Here is a 15,500-nt window from a genome sequence, read left to right on the forward strand (position 1 = left end):
TTTTTTACTAATGGAGTCATAAGCAGTGGGTTTCCTTAGCTATAATCTAGTGTTTGGAGTTCAACAAGACCAATGGTTGTCCCATAAGAGTCTTGATTTGAATTTTATGGTGATTTTCAATTCGCTTCCAAAATCCATTTAGGGACATATTGTAAATTTTTTGCATAGTGGTGGAAAACTCATTGTGCAATTTGAAAATCCTAGTTGTGTGCAATTTGAAAACCCTATTAATGTGGAATATGGAAAATCCAACATAGTGAGTTCAAATTTGAGTGTATAACTAGACAAAGTAAACAAACCATATTTACCTTACATTGCAAGTTGGAAATGCCCTTTGATGTATATTGAAGAGGAATTTGAAAACCCTATTTTTGAATAATTTAAAGTCCTATTTTTATGGAATTTGAAAGTCCTATTTTTATGGAATTTGAAAACCCTAATAATGTAGAATTTGATGGGATTGAATTGTATGGATGGAATTTTTGTTTGTACCACTGTGACTAATTTATAATAAAAGCACCATAAATGACACACATAAGTGACATAATTAAGTGATTCCCCTTAGGCAACGTGTCAAGTCTAATTTATAACTTCCAAAATAGGACATGACTTTATATCAATCAAGTGTTTGTAAAATTTGAAGCACATTGCAGTATGAAATATGAGTTAATTAGATGTATTTTCACTTCTAATTCAAAAATAATTACTAAATTCTAGAAGCATGAAATAAAACTATTAATTATGCACATGATCCGGATCTTGGGGGGAGGCCCTCAAGATCTAAAAGATTGAAATGGATCTTGGGGGGGAGGCCCCCAAGATCTGAAAAGATTGAAATTTCCAGAAGGAAAAGAGTAGAATGCCCAATAAACAAAACCACAAAGAATTTTTCTATTAAAACAGAAAATAATTGTAAGGACTACATTGCAGTGGACAATCTGTCCTTTTACAAAATGTGACTTGTTACGTATAGTATTTTTCAGTTACAATACCACAGGTCAATTCCATGGGTGAATGAATACCATTGTTGGATGTCACAATACCACGGGTCAATTCCATGGGTGAATGAATACCATGGGTGGATGTCACAATACCATGGGAAAATACCATGGGTGAATGAATACCATGGGTGGATAAATACCATGGGTGGATGCCACTTACAATACCATGGGTAAATTCCATGGGTGGATGAATAACATGGGTGGATGAATACCATGGGTTGATGCCATTTTCCATTCGGATCATTCCTCCCTCCTTAAGAAGCAATGGTCCCCATTGCGTGAAGTTCCCTCCTGCGAAACCTTTGTTGAATATGAAGAGCCACTGAAGAGAAGGGTTTTATGTGGTTAACCCATAACCATGATGAACGAAGATCTGAGGATAGAGATACCCTGTAATGCTTGTGACCAATTGTGATACTGACAGTGTGCGGCCTAGCAAATGGACTTTGATGAAGTGTGGGTTTGTGGATGACCCATAACCATAAAGAACGAAGATTCGAGAATAGAGATACCCTATAATGCTTGTGACCAATTGTGACATTGACAGTGTGCAGCCTAGCAAATGGACTTCGATGAAGTGTGGGTTTGTGGATGACCTATAACCATGACAAATGAATATTCGAGGATAAAGATACCCTGTAATGCTTGTGACCAATTGTGATACTAAAAGTGTGCGGCCTAGCAAATGGACTTCGATGACAAGGATTTTGTGTGATTGACCCATAACCGTGTTGTTGGTTGTTGGTGAAGTAGCAGGTGCCTACATAGTCTGGGGTGGGAGGGCACATCTCAAAATAACCCAAGCTGAATGTTTTTATGTTGAAACTGATGAATGTGAAGTATGTGCCTACTAAAGTGGGGTGGGAGGGGACGTCTCCAACAAGAACCTACTCCAAATGTTGCTTCAGAATTAAAATGGACATAAATCGGTCAATAAAACTCAGAATATTTATTATAACCTATTTTTGGAAGCAGAAGGACCATTTTGCATCTTCCCATGTGTTGGAAATCCTTATCTGGACACTCTATAATCTCATATTGGCGCTGTAATTTTTTCGTCGTCACAGAAGTTCTGAAAAATAGTTGATTTTAAATCAGCGATATCTCCCACATCCGAACTCCAATTCGACCCATTTTTTTTTTAAATTGGGTGATTTTTCAAGAGGTGCTCAGATCTACAATCCGTTTTCTGAAATTTTGTACAAAACTTCAAAAAGTGATAGGAGATTCGTCGTCTACCAGTTGTCATTAGAAAAAAATTCTACAAGATAGTTGATTTTAAATCAACGATATCTCCCTCATCCAAACTCCAATTCGGCCGATTTTTTTTTTTTTTTTTTTTTTGGTATTGTTTCGCAAGGAATCCAGATCTGTTATTTTTTTTTTGTAAATATTGCACCAAGTGTTTCAGATCTGATCTGAAAACTCACTGCCAAAAAAAAAACCTACAAAAAATGAAAAAAGAAAAATTCTTCTTGCTTGGCCCAAGAAAGTGCTCTGTGGAGGTCGCAGCGCGTGCCTGAAGTTTGTTGAATATTGCTGCAAAAGATTTGAACCTGAAATATGCATGAAACCCTCATTCCCATGGAATCGTAACCTTCTTTGATACCACTGATCCGGATCTTAGGGGGAGGACCCCAAGATCTGAAAAATTGAAATGCCAGAAGAAAAAGAGGAGAATGCCCAATAAGAAAAACCACAAAGGATTTTTTTTATTAAAATGGAGAATTAGTGTAAAAATTACATTGTAGCGGACAAACCGTCCTTTTACAAAATGTGACTTGTTACTTATAGTATTTTTTTGTTACAATACCACGGGTAAATTCCATGGGTGGATGTCACAATACCACGGGAAAATTCCATGGGTGAATGAATACCATGGGTGGATGTTACTTACAATACCATGGGTGGATGACACTTACAATACCATGGATAAATTACCTGGGTGGACGAATACCATGGGTTGATGCCATTTTCCATTCGGATCAGCACACAAACTTGAAATAAAATCACTCTTACTTGACTTTGTGAACACTTCACACTGGAATATATTGGGATATTTCACACAAATCCAAGTTCTCTACACAATCATATCAATAATTTTCAATTGTTCACTCAAAAGATGGAAAAATGATAAAGGCGTTTTCAATCAAAAAGGGTGGCCAATGCACTAGGGCCTTCCTTTTTTGTGGAGGCAAGTGGACACTATGGTAGTATTTTACTCAACCTAGTTGATCTAAACTCAATACTAGTTGTACATATGAGAATCCATTATGGCCTTCCACATCTATTAGAGTGAAGATGAGTGGTCTCACTGATAATCTTCTACTCATCTCATCCATCGGTATATACTCCATTTATCTCTAGGAAAGCATTAGATGAATGCAAATAACTATGATGTTTGAAAGGTTTAAGACAAAAAGGTAAGGTCCTCATGAGACTAGGGGATTTTTATCTTATCAAACTAGGGAATGGCACTCTCGATTCCCTAGTTACCTAGACCACATAAGTTGATTTTCAAACAAGAACCAACCTATGATAATCAACAATAAAAAAATGGCATGTAAATCTAAAACTAGGGAAACAATACTAATTCAATGATCTAATGAAATTGTCACTTAGGTCTTTCAATGCAACTAGGATGTTTATGATATTCACACAAAATTAAATTAAACTAATGGATACACAACATGTTTAAGCCAATAATGCTACACTTATATCAAAATATGCTTAATCTAATCTAAAAATGCTTTCACACACACACACACATATATATATGTATTCTAGTATTAAATATTCATTACTTAACCAATCAAATCTTTTCAATATTTATCAAATCCTCTAATTACTTAAAAAATGACTCTTATATCTATTTAACTACATCAAGTGATATATTTCACCAAAGAAAAACTAAACAAGTATAATTGTTATTTTAAAGCTAAGTAGCTTGAGACTACTTTTTTTGTTGTAATAGTATTGGAAGCTTAAAGAATAAAAAAATTATAGCTAAAAAAAAAAAAAAAAAAAAACATATATAACAACAACCTTAGAAACTAGATATCAAGCATGTCTTTACAGCATCAGGTGAAACTTGAATGTATAGAGAGATGAATAAGAGATATAAACGTAAATAATATGAACATGAAATAACAATTATTTACATGTCAAATGCACAACAAACATATAGTTCATGAACTTGAGTTATGGGGCCCCTCTATGCTCAAGTAAGAACAAAAAATGGAAATGAGAAACTAAAGCTAAATTGCCACTTCATTACTTCATAAAAATCACCACCAACAAGTCTAAAACTAGATTCTAATCACATGGGTCGAAATCAGGGTTTATAATCACAATATCCAAATAATACATCATTTAGCAAGCCTAGTTTCTTACTTTTATAGGCAAATTCTTAACAAAATACTCACAAATATTGCTTAGGATTAATTGTTGCATATTCTAGTACTTAGATATGATCCTACAAGTCAATGGACAAGTTTTTGAGTTCTATCATTGACCATATATGGACACGCATCAGGGTAAAACTGCAAAATAAACTTTATTTGGAAAACTACAGTTTTCCTTCCACTTGTTGTCGTTGAAGTCTATGATTACAGGTTCTTACTATCAACATCCTTATGGTTTTTTAGGCTAAATTGTTTCTGGCACCTTGTGGATTATTATCAACAGTTTCTTTTTTGTTGTTTTGCATCCTATTTTGATCAACAATATTGTAAAAAAATGTATATACTTCACCTTTTCTCTATGTGATTTTTTTTGTAAATTGTTGTTACTCATGGGTCGTTAATGAATACACATTTGATGTGTATATGCAAAATGTAACTTTCAATCATAATATATTTACATTTTACAATGCATTTATTTTCAAGAAATTTCAAAAAATAAAATTTAATAAAAATACTTTAAAGAAGTGTTAATATGACTAAAATGGGAGAGAGTATCTTCATAAATGATGATAAAAAGTGTTTTTAAAGAAAACGAAAGGCAAAAACCATAGCAATTTCGTTAGCCAAAATTAGGACTGACATCCCCCTAATTTGATGATGAAGTATGTCCTTATACTATTTTGATTGTCAAAAGCTATTTCAAATTGTCTTAGTTCCTTGCAGAAAGACATCTACATTATCTTTGGGTGTCTCGGATGTTTGTCCCTCTTTTGGTTTCTTCATGAATATTTTAACCTTCAAATTTTTGTTCTATGTTTTTAGAGCCATGTTTTTCTCATACCGTTTGTAAGCTTGGATTGAGATCATATTACTTTCTTCACGTAACTTGTTGTCTCTTCGTTCATACTTTGGTTTTCTTTAAGAAGCGAAAGGTTATGTTTTGTCAACTAGGAATTTTATGACTTGAGGTACCTCTCCAAGACTTGCATCTCTTACAAGGTGTTCTTTAACTCTTTAATCCTATTTTTCTTTCCTTCAAGTGATTGTTGTTGTGGACATACAACCTCCTCAAGTGAAGTAACATAGGCGGTTTCCACTTGTCTTGAAGATTGACTTTTGATTAATTCCCTTATATCCTCTTTAGTGGCTATATACTCTTCTTCTTCATCCACATAAGTATACTCTTCTCGTAGTTTTCCCTTGTCTTTGGTCTTTTGCTCCTCCTTTTCTCGAGTTTCAGTGACTCAATGTAATCATATAAAGTCTATTGATCCTTATCTATGTTGTCATCATCTTCCACTTGAATAATTGGTGGACTTTGAATTCTTTTCTTTTTAGCCTTCTTGAGAGCTATAACCACCTCTTCTTCTTCGTTTACTTGCCTTGCCAAGGATCGAATTACTCTTTTTGGGGTTGATTCCTTCTCTAATTGCTATTGTACTTGCTTTTTCTACTCTTGTACCTGTTTTTTCTGCTCTTACTACCCCACAATTTCCTATATTGTGACAAAATGAAGTTTCTTGAGGAATGTTTCCCATGTTTCATTCCTTTTAAGAAGTTCCCATTCAACGCTCATTTTTATAAGCCCATGGTGGTAAATATGTTTTTCACTATTTGAATCTTTTTGAGCTATGTTAAAAATCTTAGTCAAACTTCTCCGAAAATAGTAGGAATATTTAGAGTGATTTCTCCCCTTAAATGTTGCAAAATCTTAATATGACAGATAAATGGAGCTGAATTTTCCATAAAAAGTGGCATACCTCTGTATTATTAATGTTATCTCATTCCAAGGATGTCATAACCAAGTATTGGGCATCCCTCTTTTCCAATCTGGTTTAGTCTTGAACCTTTTGATAAAGTAAGTCCAAGGCCGATCTTGTACATGTTGGGTTTTAAACCACTTTTCACCTTGTTGGGGGAATCCTATGATTTGACTCAATATATATTCAGATATGTGAATAGTCAAATATCCCACTTAAACGTAGTTTTTGTCAAATGTCAATGCAAAATCTCTTGAAACATTCTTGTTATATCCTTGAAACTTTAGAAAAAAATCTAGACAATTCTTTTCCTTCAGGATTTTTATTGTCTCTGGACAATATTTGTTTATCTCAAAACTATATGGCTCTACTTTTCTAGTCATTTTTCCTTCTGTCCATAGCCTTTTTAATTTGCTTATTGATCACCATTTTTGTAGCTAGTAAGTTCATTGTGCACTAACAATTACTATGTCAATCATTCAATATCAATCAATCATAACAATATGAGACATTATGACCTAAAAACTCATTTTTTTCTCAATGAATTTCAACATTTTCTTTTGCTGGATTATACTTGAAAAAGGAGAGTTTTAAAGTCTGAGTTAATGACTCTGGTATTCTCCTAAAAGTATGATTAAACAAAATATATTGTCACGTGTGCATTGTCCACTGAATTGGAATAAGTAGAGGTTCTTATATTTTTCATCTTAATTAGACTGATAAATTCAAAAATTCAAAACTCAAATATCTCAAAAATCCAAAATGATATATTGATCTTGATTCTTCAACTTAATCCTTGAAAATTCACTAAAGATCAATTTTGTTTCTAAGTTCATGAGTACCAAAATTGATTTTGATTCTTCAACTTCCCGTGTGATTGATTCCTCCTCAAAAGTACCAAAATTGATCTTATATGACGTTGCAAACTTGTTTCTGAGTTTCTTTAGTTTATATGTCATTCAACCTGATAAACAAGTCGAATCTATGGGCCTTGTGTATATATGAAAATTTGACTACAACCACGTGTTGTTAATAACTCTTTTCTTCGCCCTCATTCCTTCAAATAAAATAGTGTATAAAAAGCCCTTAAAACTCAGCCATCCTTTTTTTATTGACACTCAATTTGACTTAATTCACTAGCTATTGCCTTTGGTTTTAATATATCTCACTTTTAACTTGAAACGTCATCCCCATTCAAGAGAATGTGACTCAGGAATGAATGCATGGTTAGGATTTGGTCCCTTGAGGAAAACAAGAAGGTAGAGTAATGAAACTCGTTCCTCCAACTGTAGTGTATGTTTTCATGATGAGGTTTGTCTTTTACGATGAAAACCATTATAAATCATTATGACAGTGTCTCATCTCATTCCTTGTGTCATAATTAAAAAAAATGCAGTGTCCTCTAGTGGACTTATATTGCACTTTTCAAAGAACTTAACTTTTTTATGTTTTTGAACCCCAAGATATCAAGTGCTTTTTACAAGAATTTTTCATATGGTTATGAGGTAGGGTAATGGATTAATAAAAGAATGGTTTATGGATTTTTAATGGAAGAATAGAAATAAGAATATATGAATGATAAGAGTGCAGGAAATTTTATGGTTTGAAGAGAGAGCACTAGGTTTTTTTACAAAAATCTAGGGCCGAGACCATAAAATTTTGTAGTATGGATGATTTTTTTCAAGAGAGGATGGTATTTTTATTAAAATTTTAATTTTAAAATTTAATGAAATAAAGTAAGCATTGGAAAAAAATAAATCCCAAACCTTCCTTTTTGTTGCTTGAAGTTATTGATGTTGTTATTGTCTCTTTGGCAGGTCCTTTGATGTTGACTTGAAGTTGATTGCACGTCCTTTATGAGTGAAAACTTTGATGACTCAAGTCCCTCTAAAGATTTTATTTTTCAGGTCCCTTTTATGGTTGTCTAAAGTTGAGAGTACTATTGGTTTTGATGATTAGATGAAGTAGTTTTTAAATTTCTTTGTCAAGAGTAAATTGAAGTTGATGATGTTGCTACCAAATCTTCTTTTGTGGCTAATGAAATAAAACTAATAGGTCCCTCTGATGATAAAAATATTTGTGTCACTGACAGGGCCCTCTACAACTTGAAGAGTGTATTTAGCTTTCTGTTTTTGAGCTCAAGTATCTGCTTTTGTTGGTGAACAAGATAATTCACCTTTTTTAATTGTTCATTGTTCTCTCTTAGTTGCTCAATTTCTTTGATTATAGCCATGTTATCCTCAACTAAAACTTCATTTTTCTCCTTGTCATTTTTTGGAATGCTCCCTATCATACTACCAAAGGTAGAAATCTCATTGAGATTGAAAGGGATGGCTTGATGATCTTGTTGTCCTTGCTGAAGGATGATGCTTGTTTCTCTGGAAGCCTTGGAAGGAATTCTTATTTTGGTCAAGCCATCTAATAATGTACTACAAGAACATTAAAATTTCTTTATATGTAAAAAATCCTACAAGATTTGCAAAATGAAGACATATATAAGAATTTAAAGAGAACTTTGTAAAAATTATGGTGTAGAGTTGCAACAACTCATGGAGTTTTAATCAAAATCACAAGACACAAACCTACTCTACTGCTCTGCAGAATTCAATTCACAATTTAGAACATCAATCACAAACATGCAATGAGAAATAAAACACATGTACATAATATTTTTTTCGGGGAAAGAAATCTGCTAAAAAACTCAATGTCTGCTTGCATTAATATGATGAATAGAGATGTATTACAATTTCTTTGCTCAACTGAGCACAACCTGCAAGTGAATAACCCATCTCTCTTCTCACTAAGAAGCTCAGACCCAGACCTAGTCAATTTTTACATCTAATTGAGCCCCTATTTCCTTGGACAATTCCTTAAGAAATTAGGTCCCTATTATTTAGGATTTTCTCCAAAATGGACATTGTATTTCCCAAGGCTGGTCATCTAACTACATGCAACACCTGTACACTCAAGACTGGTCTACAACTAATGTTACACTACCTTGGAATCTCCACCATAGTTGGGGAACTCAAATTCTATGCATGCACTAGTTATTTTGGGCTGATTAATCCGTTAACTGGATGATCACTGAGTTTGACTAAAGTCCCACTGCACAACTAACCTTCCACTAGTTCCTCCAACAATTGGAACTGACCTTGATTGCTACAAATTAGCAATCACACGTGCTTAACTAAAATATAACTCCTCCAACTCAAATTTACTGAGTAAACTAGGTGACACAAGCCATGTCACACAAGTTATATGCATCCAAGTTGTCTGCTGATGTGGAAATTCAAATTTTCTCAATTTAATTAAGGAAAAATCAAATTGAGAATATATTAGTGCATTTTTCAGCACTCCCTCTCAGCAAGAAAGGGATTATCAATCACCCCTATCTTTCACCTATGGAACCCGAACTTCCCTCTTGACAAGGCCTTTATCAAAATGTCAACATCTTGTTCCTCTGTCAGAATGTATTCTAGCAACATTATCCGCCTCTACACACAGTCTCGTAATGGTGATACTAGATATCTATATTCTTGGATCGATAGTGAAATATCGAATTCTCAGGGTTCTTAATGTAACTTTGATTATCACAATAGATCACAGTTATATCCATCATCTAACCAAAAAATCCAACAAGTATCTTTCTCATCCATATCGTCTCACATGTTGTCTGACTTGCAACCATGTATTATGCTTCTTCCAAGGTTAGTGCCACAAATATTTGCTTCCTGATGTACCAGGAAACAACTATGGACCCAACATCGAAAATTCCACTTGATGTACTCTTTCAATCTAATGGACCCCCCGTGCAATCTGCATCTTTGAAGCCACACAATTTCACTCCCTCTATTCGTTTGTCCATAGTCCAAATTGGGTAGCGCCTCTGAGGTACCGTAAGACATGCTTTGTTGCCTTCCAAAATAATTTGGTTGGCCTAACCATAGCTTGACTCAGTTGGTTGACTGCATAGCACATATTTGTCATGTGTTCACAAGATACATCAATGAACCCACTAGTTATTGATAAATAGTAGGATCCACTTCCTCACCTAAAGTTGCATCCTCCTTCCTCCAGTTGGTCGCTAGAGGTGTTTCCATGGGTTTGCAACTCTCCATGTGGAACTTATGTAGTATCTCATTTGCATACATGCCTTAAGAGACAAACAATTCCCCATCGCCTTGCCATACTTCCAACCCAAGGAAGTAGTGCATGAGACCCATGTCCTTCATTAAAAATTCCCTTGCAAGGTCCTCCCTGCAAAATATAATCAGCTGCTCATCACCAATTAAAATCAAATCAACATATGTGACAATATAAGTAATTTAGCTTCTACCAAGATATGATAGAGGTTTGCATCCACTTCACTTTTGCTAAAACCCAAACCAGTGAGATAGCTATTGATCCTAGTGTACCAAGCATGGGGTGCTTGTTTGAGACTATACAATGCTCACTTGAGTTTGCACACATGAGACTCTCAATCAAGTGTCTCAAATATTTTTGGTTGCTCGATGTACACCTCCTCCTCAGTAACTCCATTGAGAAATATTGTTTGTACATCCATCTAGTGGATCTTCTAGCCCATCTACGCAACTAGAGAAAGAATTGATCTAATGGATGAGTACCTTGCTACAGGAGAAAAGGTCTCATAGTTAATTCCATCAACTTGAGAGTACCCCTTGGCTACAAATCTGACCTTATACTTCTAATGCTTTTACCTACTACATGCTTAACCTTTAAGATCCATCTCAAACCCACTACTGATTGATATGTCGGTCTTGTGACCACTTCCCAAACATTGTTCATTACAATGGATTCGTATTCCTCCACCACTGCATCAACCCATACAGTTTTCTCTAATACTTCCTCAAAAGAGGATGCTTAGTCTCTACACGCTCATTCATTAGAGCCATGTAGCCAGTGTATCGATCACGTGACCTTCTCTATCTGTGCAAAATTGAAGGAGCTCTCACATTCTCCCTCACATCCTGCACAAGTCTATCAACTTCCCTGGTCCTTTTCCTGCCTTCTTTGGATGTTTTTTCTTGAGTGGATGTATCCACTCTCTGCTCCAAAACTTTTGGTTGCTCCAAAACTTCATTAGGCTCCTCCTTTGGAGCTAAAATATCCTCTTCTATTGGAATCTGAGGCTCCATCTCAAGAGAGCACCGCATGGATTTCTTCTCATCAAACTTTACATTCCTTTGCACAATTATCATTATGAGTGATGGAAAGTACACATGGTAGTTGTGGGGAGTTTTTGTGTAACCCGCAAATACCCCAAATTCTATTGTCAGCTCAAGCTTCTTCCTTGATTCTTTGGAGACACGATAGTACACAGAGGCTCCAAAACTCCTAAAGTGCGACACATCTAGCTTTCTCCCCAAGAAATCCTCCTCTGGTGTAATCATGCCCAAAATTCAATGAAACTCTTGTTCTACAAATAGACTATTGTGTTGCATGCTTCAGCCCACAAATGCATATGTAGGCCTTGGTCATGCAACATCATCATTGTTTCTCCCACAATGCTATGGTTCTTTCTCTTAGCTACCCCATTCTATTGTGGTTTGTGGGGTGTTGTCAACTCTCTTCAAATGCCTTCTTTCACACATAAATTTTTATATTCATTCGACAAGTACTCACCTCCATTGTCACTCCTGAGAGCCTTCACCTTCTTGTCAGTTTCTTTCTCAACCAGTGCCTTGAATTCTACGAGCTTGGAGAATGTCTCATCTTTCTTTCGCATGAAGAAGATCCAACACTTTCGTTAGAAGTCATCAATAAAAATGACAAAATATTTTTGTCTCGTAGTGGAGGTTTTCGAGAAAAGTCCACAAACATCAAATTGGATCCTTTCTATGACTTCATGTCCTTTGTTTTCCGATCATGGAATGTGGATTTTGTGTACTTCCCAAATTACATCTTTTGCATACATCCTGCTACTCAAGTGCTCCTTTGGGGAGGCTAGTGGTTATTTGTTGCATAATCTTCAAAGTGCCATGATGCAAATGGCCAAGTATTTTGTGCCAAATTTCACTGACATCGCAACCCTGCACTTCCTCCACCTTAGTGCTTAATGCAACACAATCTTCCACATCTAGCTTATGCGGGTTCTTCACACAAACCCTGATCTTATTCACCTATCCCCTAGCTATGTGTCTTAGGAATGCTTTTCTTTTGTTGAAGAACACATCATGACCACAGTCTTCCAAAATTGCAACAGAGATGATATTTTTCTTTAGGACCAAAACAAACATGACATCCTTGAGTCTAGGAGGAGTTCCCAACTCCTTCTCAAAGGTTATTGTACCAAACCTAGTCCCACTGTACCTTCTTTCATACCCTAGCTTGATGTGCATTTGCAAATATTTCTCCTCCAGGTCACTGAAAAACCCTTTGCACCCTGTCATGTGGAACGATGCTCCTGAGTCCAAGTACCACATGCTCCCCATCACAGTGTTGTCCATGCATTCCATAAGGGTAAATGCAAGCTCGAAATGTGAAGCCAAGGCTTCAACTGCTACTCCTCCTGAGGTCTTCTTTCTTACCTTTTTGTGCGAACACTTCGTGGCATAGTGCCCAAATTCATGACAATGGAAGCATTTAATTTTTGACAAATCTTTCTTCTTGCCCCCTTGGCTGGATTTTGGTTTGGTTTGAAATTTATTCCCTTTTCCCTTCTTTCCCTTTCCAATAAATGCAAATTTTTCTTCATCCTCATCATTGGATGAAGTCCCATCTCTGGTATTCTTCCATATTTCCTCTTATACCAAATCATACCATAAGTGTTCCCAATTTGGTAATTTTTCCCTCCCGTTCACCGAATCTTGGTAGTTATGCTAACTCTTTGGAAGGCCCGGAAGGGTTAGGCTTACCAAATCATCATCTGAAATAGTAACACCAACTCCTACAAACTCATCATGAAATTGTGTGAACCTGCTCAGATACCGCGAGATAGTGTCATTCTTTTGCATCTTGATATTTCAAAGTTTATCCTTGAGCGCCATCTTCCTGTGGTCACTACTATTCTGGAATAGATATGTCAGTGTCTACCACATTTCATAAGGATTTTATTTCCCATGGATATTGGTGACAATGTGCTCTCATACTCCCTCCAATATTATTCTCCTCACCTTGGCTACATCTTTCTTCATTGAGCATGGTTTTGGGCATCAAATTCTGGTGGTTTTGCAACATCTCTCTTGATGTATTCTAGAAATCCATTGTCATCCAATACCGCATCCATTTGATTCTTCCATGCGATGAAATTAGAGGTACCTTCCAAGGCATACTCTAGCCTTAGCCCATTGAAGGTCGTCTTCTCAGCGCTAAAGAGATCCTGCTACACTGAACTGAAAATTTGAACCTCCTGAGAAACAACTTCGAAATTCCTACTCTAATGTGACTCTTGATTTGATACCATGTACAAATTGTGGTATATATTTGTAACTACTCATGAAGTTTTAATCAAAATCATAAGACACAAACCTACTCTACTGCTCTGTGGAATTAAATTCACAATTTAGAACATCAATCACAAACATGCAATGAGAAATAACACACATGCACACATTATTTTTTTGGGGAAAGAAATATTCTAAAAACCCTAATTCTTGCTTGCATTAATCTGATGAATAGAGATGTATTACAATTTCTTTTCTTAATTGAGCACAACCTACAAGTGAATAACCTATCTCTCTGCTCTCTGTGAAGCTCTGGCCCAAACTTAGTAAAATTATGCCCCTTCTTGAGCCCCTATTTCCTTGCACAATTCCTTGAGAAATTAGGCCCCTAATATTTAGGAATTTCTCCAAAATGGATTGCACAATTCCCGAGGTTGATCATTTTATTGCATGCAACACCTATACACTCAAGACTAGTCTACAATTGATGTTGCATTGCCTTGGAATCTCCACCACAACAGGGGAACTCAAATTCTCTACATTCACTAGCTATTGTTGGTTCATTGATTAGTTAACTGGATGATCACTGAGTTTGACTGAATTCCCACTGCACAACTAACCTTCCACCAGTTCCTCCAACAGTTCGAACTAGTTTAATTGAAAACAACTTGAAATAACTGACCTTGATTGCTACAAATTAGCAATCACACATTCTTAACTGAACGCTAACTCCTATAACTCAAATTTACTGAGTAAATTGGGTGACGCAAGACATGTCACACAAGTTAACTGTATCCAAGATGTTTGCTGATGTGGAAATTTGAATTTTCTCAATTTAATCAAGGCAATCAAATTGAGCATTTCTTGCTATATTTTTCAACAAACTTTTTATTTTCAAGTATTTCCCCAAATTCAAGAAATATGTGGTGATCATCAAATTCACCATCTGCCCCAATCCATTTTCAAAATAGAGGGGTCCTTTCTAGAAGAGACTCTACCAATATGAACCGGTTTATCTGCCTCGGAACAATTACTTACCTAGTTCTCATATTTCTCTGAGTAGGCTTGTACTTAATGAGGTCCACATCACACATTTTACACTCCTCCATCAGGTGACTAAAATAGTCAAAAAGGGATTCCGCATGAGACTAAGGACCCTATATTTCAAAATCTCTCAATAAAATGTTCAAATCTCCACCAAGCACTAAATTATGAACGTTCATAAAAGATCTAGGCACCAATAGATCCCATAATGCCATCCTTTCTTGGAAAGGCCCCTTAGTATTGACCACCTTGAGGTCCTTCCCTAATTCAATAGAAAATATATCAGCCCCTAGGACCATATCAGTTCCCCAGGTGCCTATAATCTTAATTGATTTTTGGTTAAAACCAACATCCAACATCGTGATCTACCTTTTGAATCATCAGCCACAAAAATTCATCCTTGAAGAAAAGGCTCCAAAACCCCAACAACCTTATCCTCATCCACCAAATTTTCTTATAAGAAAATAATGTGTAAATGTTCATAATAGACAAGTCTCCTCAAAGCTAATTTTTGGATGGGCTAGCTAGGCCCTAATAGTTGAAAGAAAGAAAAATTATTTGAGAAATGGGCTAGGGGCCTGTGCTACCATAAGCATCCAAAAATTTGACCTTTTTCTACTATCCATGACATCTAGAATGGCCTTTACTTTTTTGCTTGAGATGATATATTTTATTCCCCTCAAGCACCCTCCAGGCTTGATCAGAGAAGAAGGGCCAAGGCCTCTCACACAAGAGATGGAATCCCCCTTTTTTATTTTTAGATCAGAGACTATATTGAGTGATAGATTAGAAATACATCTCCATATCTAGGGAATAGATAGATTTTAGAGAGACATAAGTGAGGGTGGGGGGGTAGGATAAGAAACAAGAGCCAACCTATGTGATGAA

This window comes from Pinus tabuliformis, chromosome J, assembly GCF_031772625.1.
Source record: "Pinus tabuliformis cultivar Carrire ecotype Pingquan chromosome J, CPIR1, whole genome shotgun sequence".
NCBI lineage: Eukaryota > Viridiplantae > Streptophyta > Pinopsida > Pinales > Pinaceae > Pinus > Pinus tabuliformis.